At 37.5% G+C, this 15,550-nt stretch overlaps 1 protein-coding gene across 3 annotated transcripts in view; it reads right to left on the minus strand.

Annotated features, from left to right (window-relative positions):
* The window catches only part of LOC128985606 (BTB/POZ domain-containing protein KCTD3), a 135,049-nt gene that overhangs the window by 21,732 nt on the left and 97,767 nt on the right, over positions 1-15,550 (minus strand). The gene's annotated exons all lie outside the window — the stretch shown is intronic.

The following is a 15,550-nucleotide window of genomic DNA, read 5'->3' on the forward strand; positions in this document are numbered from 1 at the left end:
TTTTCCTGTCTTGTTTTGTCAATTCATGTAGAATAAGCACATGTTCATAGGTTCGATCACAATTTGTTGATTTTTAAATCCATTCATATTGTTGCAATCCGCTTTATTTATTAGACTGTGATATTTCTATAGTATTAAGAATAAATATATGAAAATGTTCTTATAGGGTAATTCAGAGTTGCTTTGTAATATTTTTATATAGTATTTGAATTTTGCACAGAGTCATTATTAAAAGTACAATTCGTTACAGAGTGTCACAATCAGCATTTTAATTTGGGGGAATCATTTAATATCAAAGGAGGGATTAGGTTGCTGGTTCGGCTGAATCGGGAAGTGTTATCGGAGGCTGTGCCAGTTTGCATATAGACGAACCGCCAAAGTGCCAAATTAGCTATAAAACAATAAGCAACGTTCCAGTAAATATTATTACGATTAAACGCAATACTGTTTAATCAGTTGACCTTCGAGAATCGACCTTCATATTTACATCGTTGGCCAACGAACAGGACTTGTTTGGCACTGGTCGTCTCAAATTAAATTAAATACCACTCCTCCGTTGACACCTTCGAGATCGGTGTGAAACCGCGCCAAATATTCCCCTTTGAATAAATCCGTTCAACATTCTCAGACAGATCAATTCCGTCTGATTGTGTCACTCAAGGTCATATTTTTATATTGCACCACACAATCAGAAACTGTCAAACTGGAATCATTGTAAATCTTAAATAATGCTTAATAAATCAAATTGTACTCACTTTTAGTTCTCAATAACCTGGTAGTTCTTTATTATATGCTATAGTATCAAATTGGTAAACAAAAGGTAATTCAGTAAATAATAGGCCACTACAAAAGATTCACCTTTTAAGTGCAACACTAAACACTAGTGTAGTAGTGAGCAAGTAAATTCGGTGTAGAATTAAGACTGGTAAATTGCTCTCATTAAAGGTATTACTTTTTTGGAAGAACTACAAACAGTGCCAAGGGCGTCCCCTAAGGACCTTTTGGGAATATTTATATTTTGCAGGGCCCACTCATATTTTTTCAATAACATCAAGCTTCCACTGCCAAAAAGCTCTGTCTGATATTTTTATTTTCTGAAGTTCTTCCAACCCAGGGGCAACCAACATTTGCGGTTCGTATTAATGGTCCAAAGGTATCGATGTGTAGTCGTTCAAAGCATCTTTCGGGAGGTTTAGAATTCATCAGGCCAATATTTAGCGCTTGAGCTGGTTTAGACAGCTGACAAAGGCTACAAGATCTGACAAATTGCTTAACCTCGTCGAAAATTTTCTCCCATGTGAATTCGCGTGTGATTCGCCCGATAGTCTTTTTTATTCCTAGGTGAGCTGATATTGAAATGTCGTGAAAATATTTCATTAACATTTTCTTCATTTGAGTCGGAACGACGATTTTAGACGGATTTCTGGGGTTTTTTTGATAACGTAGTATACCCTTTTTTATAAAATAATTCGGTACGTCGATTCCATCTTCGATGTTATTTATAATATTGAGGAGCTGTGGGTCTTCGCGTTGTTTCGAACTCAGTGACTCAAAGGTTTCAGGGAAGTGTTGTAGAAAGAAAACTTGTTCGGGGACAACATCATTTTGTGGTGTGAGAGTTTTAGTCGGCTGTTGTTTGTTGACTTTGACTCGGTCGGGGCCAACGTTGCTTTGTGGCGCTGGGGTTTTAGTCTGTTGTGGTTCATTGACTTCAAACATCCGGCTTAGAGCGTCGCTTACTATGTTTTGTGTGCCCCTACAATGCTCGATTTTCTCGCATGGAAATTGTGAAAATCGTAGTTTCCAACGCGCTAACATACCAGTAGTCTTGTCGGAGCCCATAACATGTGTTACAGCCATACAATCGGTTTTAAGGATGAATGGGTTATCAGTGAGATAATCCTTGAACTTTTCCAGGCCGTACAATACAGCGGCAAATTCCTTCAAATACATGCTGTATTTTAATTGAGCACCTGAGAATGTTTTGCTGGCAAAAGCGATTGGAACATTATTGCCATTAATTTCCTGTTCCAGGACAATTCCTACGGCGTTTTCACTTGCGTCACACGACATTATAAATCTCCTGGACCAATCTGGAAGATGAAGTACGACGGGTGAGGACAATGTTTGCTTTATTTTGTCGAAACTAGATTGTTGATCGGGACCCCACCTGAATCTTACGCCTTTCTTTTTCAAGTAGTTCAATGGTCTACTGATTTCGGAGAAATTAGGTATGAACTTGGCATAAAAAGCAGCCATGCCGATAAATCGTTGCACACCCTTTAAATTGCGTGGTCGAGGAAAATTACTAATAACCTCAGCTTTAGTATCGTCCACATACAGTTTGCCATCCTTTACTATGTGTGACAGGAAACGCATGCCCCTCTTTGCCAAGGTGACCTTGCTGGGTTTGATTGTAAGTCCGGCGGCCCTTAGACGTTCCAAAACCATTTTCAAGTCATTGTAATGATCCTGTGGGTTTGCGCTATAAATGCAGAGATCGTCGACAAAGTTTATTACACATTTAAATTTTAAGTCTCCTAGCATTTCGTCGACTATGCGTCCTAACACCTGGCTACCGATTTTTATTCCTTGGGGACAAGTACGAGGCTGATATAAGGCATATCCTACATTGAAAGCGGCGTATTTCCTACTATCAGGGTGTAATAGGCATTGGTAATAGCTATTGTTCAAATCAAGTGTAGTGAAATAACGAGCATCTTTAAAATAAGGAAAAACTTTATCTACTTCTGGTTGTGGGAAACTGTCCATTTCAATAAACTTATTTAGTTCTTTATAATTGACTACCAATCTAAATTTTCCGGGTTCCTTTTTTGGTCTTAGGAAGGCGCTAGAACTAAACTCTGAAACACTTTTTTCTATTACCCCTTCATCTAATAATTGTTGCACAGTATTTCTCATTATTACCATCTTATCTGGCTGGACGTGGTAAGGTCTTTGTCGGAATGGCACAATATCCTTACTAAAACGAATTTTGTAAGGCTCAGTCTTGGCTAAGCCGATTTTGTCTGTGACAACGTCGCTAAACTGTCGAAGTAGGTTTTCGAATTTATTTCGTTCGTCGTCTGTGAGCGGTGAATCACCTAAATCGGGTTTATCACAAGTTGGGATCTCTCCTTCTCCTATCAAACAATATGATTTAACACTCTCCCTAAACTTAAACTCCGCTGTTGAATCACCTAAATTCACGGACATTCGCGCAAACTTCATAAAATCGTACCCCAATATTAACTGTAACGGAAGTTGATTGACTACCCAGAAGTTGTAGTCCCATGACAGATTATCTATCTTAAAATGAACTTTGACCTCTGTCCGCACAGTTATCTTCTGGCGGTTCGCGACTTCTACTGATTGATTAATTTTACTTGACTGTTTGATCAAATTAGCACTTCGCAACTTATTAAAAAGCGTTTTACTCATCAATGACCTACTACTGCCAGTGTCTATCAGCGATAGGCAGTCTATATTGTTGCCAAACAATACCTTAATTAGCGGCAGTTTCGCGGATACATCTGTTGCTTGCATACTTTTGTTGGGCGATAACTTTACAGTTCGACGTTGTGTGCCCTTGACAACGTCGGAATCTAGTTTAAAGAAACCCTACAGTTCCTAGCGATATGACCTTCACCTTGACAACGATAACATTTTACAATTCTTTCCCTGGGTCTGTTACGTAGATCGTTTTGCGACGTAATTGGATTGTGACGAGTTTGATTCACAACCCTAGGCGATGAATTAATCAATGGGCGTCGATTTGCATTACCAAAATATCTCTCTTCGGCACGCATTGAACTAGTGATTCTATTTGCGAATGATTTTAGCTCAAATAAGCTTTGTGGCATTTGACCGAACGAAAAATGACTTCGAACAGTTGGATTACATTTTGTCAAAGCAATCTCAATCACCTCGCCTTCTGACATTGACGATTTTAAAGCGAATGCGATAGATATGATGTGATCGACGTATTCTGAAAAAGTTTCATTCGGTTGTTGTGGTCGATCTAACTCAAACGATGCAATCTCTCGTCGCCTAATTGACGGAATAAATCTGTGTAATATCTCGTCATGTAAGACATTCCAGCGTGCGTTACTCGATACTGCTTCTAAAAACAATTGGAACATTTGACCTTTGACCTTAGGGATAATAAGTTTAATGATCTCTGTATGACAATTCGGAGAAATATCAAATATTGGTTTGATGTTTTTGAGAAATGAAATTAATTCAAGTTCATCTGTGCCGTCGACTGTATTCAATTTATTAATCAGTTCAATTACCACAATTTGATCGGTTTTAGTAAGTGATTGACTAACATTGTATGCGTGAGCGTGTACGTGTGTGTCATGGTGAGTGTATGTGAGAGGTCGAGTGTGTGGGTGTGGGTGGTGTACAGTGGCACTGACCGGGGCAACAGTGGACAGTGAACCAGTCGCTACAGGAAATGACGCGCGTTGTTCTGCAGTGACTATCTCCATCTCTCTCGCACGTTCGCCGTTTGAAGGTTGAATATCCACGTACGACGAGCTGTTGGCATGACTGTTATCTTGAGTTGCATTCGACGTACTTGATAGCATTTCAGTCAATTCGTGGTTGTTTAGGTCCATTAAACAACTATTAGAATTTTGTCTAATTGGCGATGGTTCGTCATCGTTTACGATCGGTAAACGACAAGCGGAATTTTGTCTATTTGACGATGGTTCGTCATCGTTTACGATCGGTAAACGACAATCGGGATTTTGTCTACCTAAACTAACTCCATTATTATTTGGTGGAATATGCTCATTGTTTTGGTGTATCGGCGCATTTAAATCGATTAATTCCTCTAAATTTCTCCTTGACATACGATCGCGTCGGTCATTCGCAGTTGTATTATACCCAGGCCCAAATTGTTGGTGCATTTTTCCCGCTAGGAAAATAATTCAATTTACGATAATATATCTCACTTTAACAAAACGAATTTTCCACGATGACAAAAACCAATTGACAATTAATTACAGCACAATACACAACGACAATAACAATAATAATAGAATCTCTTATAATCTAAACAATTTCAGTGAATCGCACAGACACAAACAGTACCAAGAGATCACGCGATAATATCGTTTATTTGTAAAGAAAAATAAAAATAGAGTATAGTATAAGACAAGTAGAGTCCGCTCTCCGCGTTCCTCTTTCCGCTCTCCACTTCCGCGCCTAGGAAAACCCGGCTTTAGACTAAGAATAAAAAAGAACATTTCTGTATTAATTAATTTGATGATTTTATGAAATACAGCAGACATAGGCAGGTACTGCCTGTACGTCTGCTGGATTGCTATTTAATAATTATCAGTAGGTTACCAAATCATAATGGAATTATTATACAAACAAGATTAATAAATGGAATGAGTATTGCTTAAAATGTTATTAGTTTAGGGAAAGAGATTTATAAATATGTTAAAATAGAATAATAAACTAGAATAACTACAGTTATGATCAGGTGGGGAGCTAGGACCTATACCTAAGGATTTATGCTGACTCAAGATGGAGGGGGCAAGGGTCGGGTCAAACGCGCCGGTAATCAGCCGTGATGATAACGTCGGCCTCATCTATACCAAGCCTGAGGAGAAATTGTTTGATTCTTAGTTTGAACACATTAATTGAAGGTGATTCGAAAAGATTATCATTGGTAAAATGTTTACAGATATTTCGATAGAGTATACAGTAGAACCTCGCTAATCCGTCACCTACGGTACCGGGAGCATGGTCGGAACAGCAAAAAGGTCGGATTATCAGAGGAACGCGTCTATTGACATAAAAATGTAGTAAAACTGTATTTTAAACAGACCACGGATAACTAATAACCACTGTTAATCTAACATGACATAAAAGCGTTATTTCCAACTCATAAACTAAATGGGCGTTAATGTAATAATTTGCATATTACATCATAAAAATACAATTAGTAGGCTATTGCACAATCATGATAACTAGGAGTACTCGCGTATGAGAATGAACAAAGACCATTTCATACATACAAATGTGTTATTTAACAGTAGGCCTAACCACATTCATATCAGTTGATCAGCTGCTCAAAAAGTTTTAACTTAATTAAGGCACTTATCAAATCCATAATAACATAGATGAAACATACTCCCTAAGGGAGTACTGTGTATGTTTAATCTATGATAATACTTGTTCACCAAAGCAGTTTCTTTACTGCACTTTGGGCTTGTGTCATTAGCAGTACCAGGAATCAGGGAGTTGGTTTATGCATGGAAACTTTGGCCCAAGGTCATAAGACAGGTTTGAGAAAATCCACTAAAAGAACAGGTAAATCTTTACAAATTCTGTGATTTACAATCAAATAATGTATTTCAATTTATTACTAAAACCAGCAATATTTCTCAAAAATGCTGAGTAATATAGGTTTGTCAATCTATAAAACCAACAATTATTGTTTTTGATGATTCATTGCTGTACAACATTCAGAAATAAACAGCATTATGTACAGCAGTGTGTAAGAGCATCTCCTACATGACCCAAAAGGAGAATTACAATCATCACAATACATGAGAATTTAAACCTTGTGTGGTGTGGTGTGGTGGGGGAGAAAACATTATTTTGAACCAGCAGATACTGCTGATTTTGTTGTGTGAGTGATCAAACAAATGTTTTAAAGTTTTAAAACTTCATATATTTGGATTCATATTTTAATACATTATCATAAGATAGTTTTAAATGCAAAATTACAATGAAGGAGTAAATATTTTCTAAATATCAAGTATTTTTTTTTCTCCTACTACTTCACACCCAACCAGCCCATTGCAGAGTACTGTCAAATGTTCAACTCTCAAGAGGACGAGATCCTAAACATTGATGGTGAGGTGACTGTTTGGAGGGATTTCAATGCTAGTGCGGTGGAATGTGAAACAAACACAGGAAGGCGGTATGTTTTAGAGATGGCAGCCAGGCTAGCTCTCTATATCCTAAACACAGGTGACGTTTCCACCATCCGTCACCCCCGACATGGAAAGATGATCCCCGACATCTCTCTGTCATCTGAAGCCCTGAGGACTACTCTGCAAGCGACTTATCAGACAATTGTCTTCAAAGAAATTCCTGAACTTTCCTGAGCTGGGCATATACACAATATGCCAGCTCAGCTCATCCGTCTCAATGTACCTCAGTTGTATTTGCCAGAGCACATTTTAGGGTTACATAAAAAATTAACCCTAAAATTGGACTTGTTGAAAGACTAATTCGTACTTTGAAAAGACGGTTCTACACAACAAAGCAGGATGTTGGAGATGGAATGCTAGCTCTTCAAAATGTTCTTTTTAGCTACAGAAACTCGCCTCAGAAAACAACTGGTAGGGCTCCGGCAGAATTGTTTCTTGGTCGTAGACTACCAAAAATTTTTGACAATATGAAACCTAATCTTAGGAAAAAGATGGAGATGAAACTTTGGTAAGAACAAGGGAGGGACAACAAAAAAGTTCGAACTTTTGAAGAAGGAGAAGATGTGTGGATTAAGAATGAACATGGGAATCAAGTCGTCCATGTTTAACCCTGATATCCCATAATATGGGATATCAGCTGATTTATTATTATTAAGTTTGTTAGTAGATATTCTGTTTAGGTTGATGTGTTTTAAGAATTCGATAAAATGGTTCTTTTATATTCTGAATATCATTTAGTGTAATTCTACAAACATCCACAATATCAATCATATCAATCATTAGTTTATCTTAGGCTCAATCCAATTTTCTTAGTATATTTTAAATCTCTTCCAAAGAATCAAAGACCCAGGCCTAGACCTAATTATTTGGGAGGGCCTATATAGAAATTGATTAGGTTACAATGAGAGTAGCAAAATCACTATCTAGTTCATAAGATTTAGATTGCATAAAGTACCTTCAACAAAACACAAAAATACAGGAAACTAAAAATCATTTTAAGCCTTAAACAAGGCCACACTAAAAATAAAAAAAAAAACAGGCCGTAATGCTCGTCCAGCAAGATGTCACGATAGAAGACGGCAATGACGTAATTTTGCCGTTTGTGATCAGCTGCTTGTTTTAATCTTTCATTGGAAAATAAATAAATAACAGGGTGTATACTATTTTATTAAAGTGAAATTCCAGGTTTTTTCCAGGTTTTTTCCTGGTTTTTTAAAGTTTTTCCAGGTTCCCGCGTATTTCTTTGGTTCCACTTAAACTATAATCAATTTAAGACTTGCAGCTAAAGTATACAATATAAACTTGCATCAAATTTGTTTCAAAGTCCATAGTGAGCTAGTGTTGAAAAAGTAATAATCCTTATTATAGCAATCATTTTCATTATCATCATTACTTAAGGCCACGGAAACATCTTCTCTCTCGATAGCAGCAAAATCATGAATATTATCTTCATTTTTTATGAACAAACTATCAACGGCGGCAAAATCCTGAATATTTCCTGCGGTCGTGTGGTCGCTTCCCACAGTGACGTAAACGTCATCACAGTCTTACGTTATCATAGAAAAATCCTGGACATCTCCCGCGGTATGTATACATTATCGCCGTCTCTCGCGATCACGGAAACGTAATCATCGTCATCCACGATCGCGGCAAAATCACGAAAATCTTCTGCGGCCGTGTGGACATCATCATTGACTCCCGCGGTCACGTAAACGTCATCGTTGTCGTCCGCGATCTCGGCAAAATCATGAATATTTCCCGCGGCCGTGTAGAAATCATCATCGTCGTCTTTAGCGATCACGGCGAATCACGAAAATCTTCCGCGGCAGTGTGGACATCATCATTGCCTCTCGCAGATATGGAAACGTCATCGTCGTCTCCCGCGGTCACGGAAACGTCATCGTCGTCTCCCGCGGTCACGGAAACGTCATCGTCGTTTCCCGCGGTCACGTAAACGTCATCGTCGTCTCCCGCGGTCACGGAAACGTCATCGTCGTCTCCCGCGGTCACGGAAACGTCATCGTCGTCTCCCGCGGTCACGGAAACGTCATCGCCGTCTCCCACGGTCACGGAAACGTCATCGTCGTCTCCCGCAGTCACGGAAACGTCATCGTCGTCGGCCGCTATCATGGCAAAATCATGAGCATTTCACGCGACCGTGTAGAAATCATCACCGTCGTCTTTCGCGGTCACGGCAAATCACGAAAATCTTCCGCGGCCGTGTAGACATCATCATTGCCTCTTGCAGATATGGAAACGTCATCACCGTCGTCCGCGGTCACGAAAACGTCATCGTCGTCTCCCGCGGTCACGGAAACGTCATCGTCGTCTCCCGCGGTCACGGAAACGTCATCGTCGTCTCCCGCGGTCACGGAAACGTCATCGTCGTCTCCCGCGGTCACGGAAACGTTATCGTCGTTTCCCGCGGTCACGGAAACGTCATCGTCGTCTCCCACGGTCACGGAAACGTCATCGTCGTCTCCCGCAGTCACGGAAACGTCATCGTCGTCGGCCGCTATCATGGCAAAATCATGAGCATTTCACGCGGCCGTGTAGAAATGATCATCGTCGTCTTTCGCGGTCACGGCAAATCACGAAAATCTTCCGCGGCCGTGTAGACATCATCATTGCCTCTCGCAGATATGGGAACGTCATTGCCGTCGTCCGCAGTCACGAAATGTCATCGTCGTCTCCCGCGGTCACGAAAACGTCATTGTCGTCGCTTGCAATCGCGGCAAGACGCATTTTACGACTACAATCTTCTACCGGGGCTAAAATAAAAATCCCGGAATCGGTCCAAAAATCCCGGCTTTTTCCCGGTTTTTTCCAGGTCCCTTCAAATTCAAGGTTATTTCCCGGTTCTCCCGGTTTTCCCGGTTGGTATACACCCTGAATAAGTACTTATACGTCATAGCCGTCTTCTATCGTGACGTCATACTTGGCGAGCATTACGGCCTGTTTTTTAGTGTGGCCTTGCCTTAAACAGCCACATCTAACAATATAAGACAAGATACAGAACATGTAATGACGTAATTTGAGACCGAGTAGGCTTGAATAACGAAAACAAAAATTATGCAAACAACAACAACTGTACTTGTGGTTGTCAATAGAAAGATAAAATATCTATAACAAATATTTTAACTTATAAAATAAGATTGTAGATTAGTTACATGTTTAATATGTAGCCATAAACAGTTTTATGGCAGTAGGCAATGGCCTGGCAAATTGAATATCAACGAAAATACTGACTAAGTTAGAGATGATTTAACAGTCATCATAAAACTATTATTTTTATGATAAAATAGAATTGGAGAAAGTCATAAAGAAATAAAAGTGATAAAACTCAACAGTTCTTGGAAGTACTTGAATACAACAAATATTGTCGTGATAAATGGTAATGGATTTGGGACTGCTAATGGGGTTTTTATTGCATCATCACCCTAGTAATAAATTATGAAGATCATAAACAAACATCTGATAAGACTTTTATGTGCTTGGAACCACCGACTTTTTCGGTGCACTGCAGACCACTAGTTTAAAATCCAAGCTTTTTCAAACTTTTACTCAAATAAACAAATTGCCAAACATTGTACAGCAAAATAAAGAACAGAACAACAGAAAATCTAGTAAGCTACTTCTAGTCATAGGCTACTGCTACGCTGTTTCAGGACAGAAGAATGTCGATAAAAACATTAGATAGCGCAAAAAAAGTATAAAATAATACTAGCCTACTTATAGCATAACAACAGTCGTAAAACACCGTTAATGATAACAATGACATAAAAACATCGCTTATTCTTTCTCTTTGTTCTTCTATTCTTTCTTAAGTTTCTCTTAATCCTACCATTCAACAAGTTGCCATGGTTACTAAACACCCAATCACAGGCTACTAAAGTTGTCATGATTACCTACGGCCGGTTTCACACGAGCCACAAACGTGCCACAATCGCCGGCAGAAACGCGCCACTAGCAGTGCTCAATTGCGTGGGACCTTTCAGATGGCAAAAGCATGATTCCGCGATTTCCATAAGTTTATCGCCATTTTTGCTACTTACGGGCAGTATGCTTGTATCTCAGCACCTACTATATTCTAATCGCATACACTATAATTATTTTACTTATATATGTCAGTCTTCTCTTTGGTTCCCTTCAACTCGTAGTTTGGCCACATAGTAGACGCCTCATCTTCCCAAGCTTGGAACTTCAAATGTTTATTTGAGCAATCTTTACATTCTTGGTACCACTCTACTGGCCTACAACCTACTTCTACGCTAAAGTGGTCTTTGTCAATGTCAGACATAACTTAATGTTATAAAAGTCAAGCGCGCCACAACAGTCAGAAGCGTCGTTCCGCGATTGTCGGGCGTTTTGTGGCTCGTGTGAAACCAGCCAGTTGTGACATAGCAAGCGCACAGCAGACAGATGTGTCATGTGTAGGCCTAAGGAGCAGACGATTGTCAGTGTAAACGGATAGCTTGACCTTGAAGCTTTGATCGGCATTTCTTTGTTTTGCTTCCATTTTATTTTTGTCAAATGAACTGTGATTTTCCAAAAACAATAATGTGGGAGCCTACTTAATATTAATAATGGGCAAACATGGTTAAATATACAACAAATTTCAACACATTAGACAAAAAAAAAAAAACACAATTTATAAAGTTTTCTGGGTATTTTTTCTTGGACAATGAGGTTATGTTAGCGGAAGCCTATTGTGTTGGCAGCACGGTCGGACAAAGCGAGGAGTCGGACCATCAGAGGTCGGGATTAGCGAGGTTCTACTGTATTAGAAAAATAGAAAGAGTTCGTTTTAGAGAAAGTATAGTTTATCTGAAGTGATGAGATACCTACTCGTTAAGAATAACGGGTACTGTGAGAGTGAGTTATTCCTTGAAATATATTAGGCCTAGTGTGATTTTTAAAGATGTTTATTAATAGGCTTTTAATGAAGAACTATCAAATAGTGAGAATGGACAATTTCTCAAACAGAGCGTCAGTCGGGTATCGTTTGCATTTACCAAACCCCACTTTTAATATAGTTTTTTGAGCAACGTTTAAAGGTTCCAGAATACTTTTATAACATCCACTCCATGCAATGATACCAAAAGAAAGCAACGACTGGACATACGCAAAAGTATGCCATTTTTAATTCTTTTATTGAAAGGAACCTAAAGGTGAGTGAGCATAGCGAACGAACTTCAACCAGGACGTGATTGAGCCATGCGAACTAGATCATCTTGAAAATTGAAGTTAAACGGGGCAAAGCCCGCGGGTTACAGCTAGTATATAATAAGAATAAAATTGGCCCGAGAGTTGAACCTTGGACCACCCCGCAGTCTACAGGCATTCTACTGCTATTCACACCACATCTATTATATTATTAAAGTGATACAACCAAATTTTATGTAAACGGTTAAGGCCATTAACCAAATACAAATATAGACATATGACACATCAAAATGAAGCTTATAGTGTGTAGATTTGTCGAAAAGTGTTGATATGGACGAATTTCTTAAGGGCTCTGCCCCACAGGCTGATTTCCAAAGGGCTACGACGCCTGGCATGCTTCCAAAGTTTAAATGATTTTATTTAATTTAGTTAATGGAACAGCTGGTCAATGCAATAAATTGGTGTTTGTTTATTTACACGAAAAATATGTTTGTGATGCTTTATTTACATTTGAGAAAATATGTGCATTATTTAGTAAGAGGGTTATGTTTGGTTAAAGAAATGTAGTACAAGTTTGGTAGAATATTGCTTACATTTTTATTTGTAATTTATATAGCTACATAAAAAGAGGCTTGACTGAAATTTAAGAATTTTGGTAGAACATCTAATTCATAAAGCATCAATAATAATGAATTGATGCTATTGCTACATTTAGGTATGTTGATATTTTTTTATTATATATTGACATATAATATAAGTAGGGGTTTGAAAGATAGAGTTACAGTATTTGTAAACACATGTCAGCACCACTTATACACTTGACCGTAATGGCTGTTTAAGAAGTTTAAACCTTATCTAAATATAAAGAAAATAATTTTACTTTAGTAGGTGGTAAAACTGAGTTTTTATTCTAAAATAAATAGTCGATGTGTAACTATTTTATACAGCAGATCTAAAGAACAACATTATTCTCTTCTACGTTTTCTTCCCGTTGTGAAGCACGGGTATATCAACTCGTTTGAAATATACTGTGTTCTATTTGAAAGATAACTTTTAAACCAGTTGAGAGCGTTGCCACTTATTCCCAGTAATTCCATTTTGATTAATAATTTTGCACGATCAACAGAATCAAAGGCTTTTTTAAGATCAAGAAATATTAACATTGGGTGATTTTTATCAGAGATAGCGCGATTAAGTTCTCTATTAAAGAGGACGGCAAATTTAGCATTTCGCAACGCATGGAAAGAACTACATCGTACGATGCGACTGCTGAGTGGACTTTTTATTTACAGTTCTAAGGACAAGAAAAATATGAATATACAGATGACCAGTACATTGATATTATTTATAAAACATCTTTCTGTATTACCAGCTTTCATTTTTCACTTATATTAATAAGAATACATCATAAACAGGGTGTTAAAAATAAGCGGGGAGATACTTTACCTAGTAATTCCTTGGGTCAAAATAAACAGAAAATGAAGGATAGCATTTTTTCCAAAATCGTTTCGTTAAGCAGATATCCGCCATTTTGTGTTTTTTACATACAAATATTTATCTTTAAACTTTTCCAACCGATGTTTATGAAACTTCCTATGTTAAGGTAGGAGAGACCCATGTTATAAAAAAAGATTCATCTCGATTCACCCTAAAATTTCAAAATTTAAACTTAACTACAATATAATATAGGTACTTTACTACACCACAATATTTACGTATCACCATAAATCTTTAATAAAATAAAATGTTCACATTTTAAAAATCCAAAGTAAATCAATATAATCTTTCTTTTTTGGAAAATATAGTAAAAAAAATAAGGCGATGTTAAAATAACGACAGGCGAGTTTCGATCTGGGTGTTTCAGGTTTGAACCTAGGAGGATTTAACATTAATTAACATTAATGTTTAATCCTCCTAGGTTTGAACTGATTGAGAGGAATACATATGAAACCGAAGGGGGGAAGTAGCAACAAGTGCACTAGTACCATAGATAAAACATACTCCCTTAGCTAGTACTTACTAGTGTCCAATTACAATTTGATGGATTTAACCAAAACCTTTTCTATTTCACTTATTTTCAGCTGTTAAATTTCAAACGATACGTTTTAGCTACATCATCAACATTATTATCATCATCATCATTTGAGTTTGGGTTTGCGGCAATGTATTTTTATTAATAAAACCTTTAATTTGATACCAAACTTGACCTCTGCTGCTATTAATTGACTGTATGGACTATTAATTAACAGCTGTGTCTAAGGATTATGTCGGCCTTAGTCACTAACAGGACAACAAGATCGCTCCACTCATCACACACTCATCTCCATTCATACTTGGCATACATTTGTATGGTCGCCATTTCAAAAACAGGTAAAATAGTATTAAAATTATACAATAATTTTGTCTTAGTTTTTGTGGTCCATCCCCTTTAAGGGATAAAAAAGTGATAATAGCTTAAGACAGTAGATATTTATGGCTATTATTGATATACCAAGTCTCACTACTTTATCTATATTGTTAAAAAAATATAGCCAATCCAGGACTTTTCAACCATACTGTATAACGCCAACACGAAATTTTTCCGTTGAACTCCTCCGCATTTCTTAGACGATTTTTACCATTCATGTCTCATTAGAAAGAGCGTGTCACGTACATTTGCAAACAAACCTTACATTTTTTAAATCCCTTGGGCTCAGCCCCAGTGGCCCTTAAAGAACCCATGTTATGCCTATGAAGAACATATTGATTTATTCATATTAGGATCAGCTCAATTAATTGCTGTTATGCAATTCAAGGAAATAATGTAGGCTACATTATTAACATGTTACTGATTTGTTTGAAATACTATATTTACTATTTCAATTTGGGTTTGCTGGATAATTTAATCCATTTTACCAAACAATAAAAATTAATGGACAAAGTACTATTTTTCATGAGCAATCATTGAAAGGACCGATTGAAGTCCTCATCAACCAAAAGAATGCCTACTAAAGCAAATAAAATTAAGACAAACATTTAATGCACGAAATCAGGTGGTTCTTAAGTATGTGAAAAAATTTACCGCCATTCAAAAACAGACGGTAAACTTTTAAACATATTCGTGACAACGGGTAACATGGCTACATTATCGATGACAAACGTGGACAACCTTATACGAGTGTGAGTAAGTCCGAAAATAGAGTAAGTCCGAAAACAACTCTAAAAAACAATACAGTAAGCAATAAATCGCAAGAACCGTCTACTGACGTGTATACTCAATGCTTATACCGAACTGTTATATGTACTGTTATATGTATATGTAATGAGTATTTCCATTAGTTGTTCCATTTAGTTGTGTGTCCATTAGTATGAATGAATGAATGAATTATGAATTTATTCCACCACATATATAAAATTACACAACCAAATGTACAAAAGAAAAAAGG

The sequence above is a fragment of the Macrosteles quadrilineatus genome, unplaced genomic scaffold (assembly GCF_028750875.1).
Source record: "Macrosteles quadrilineatus isolate MER2022 unplaced genomic scaffold, UCM_ALF_1.0 Scaffold_1__1_contigs__length_201487025, whole genome shotgun sequence".
Classification (NCBI taxonomy): Eukaryota; Metazoa; Arthropoda; class Insecta; order Hemiptera; family Cicadellidae; genus Macrosteles; species Macrosteles quadrilineatus.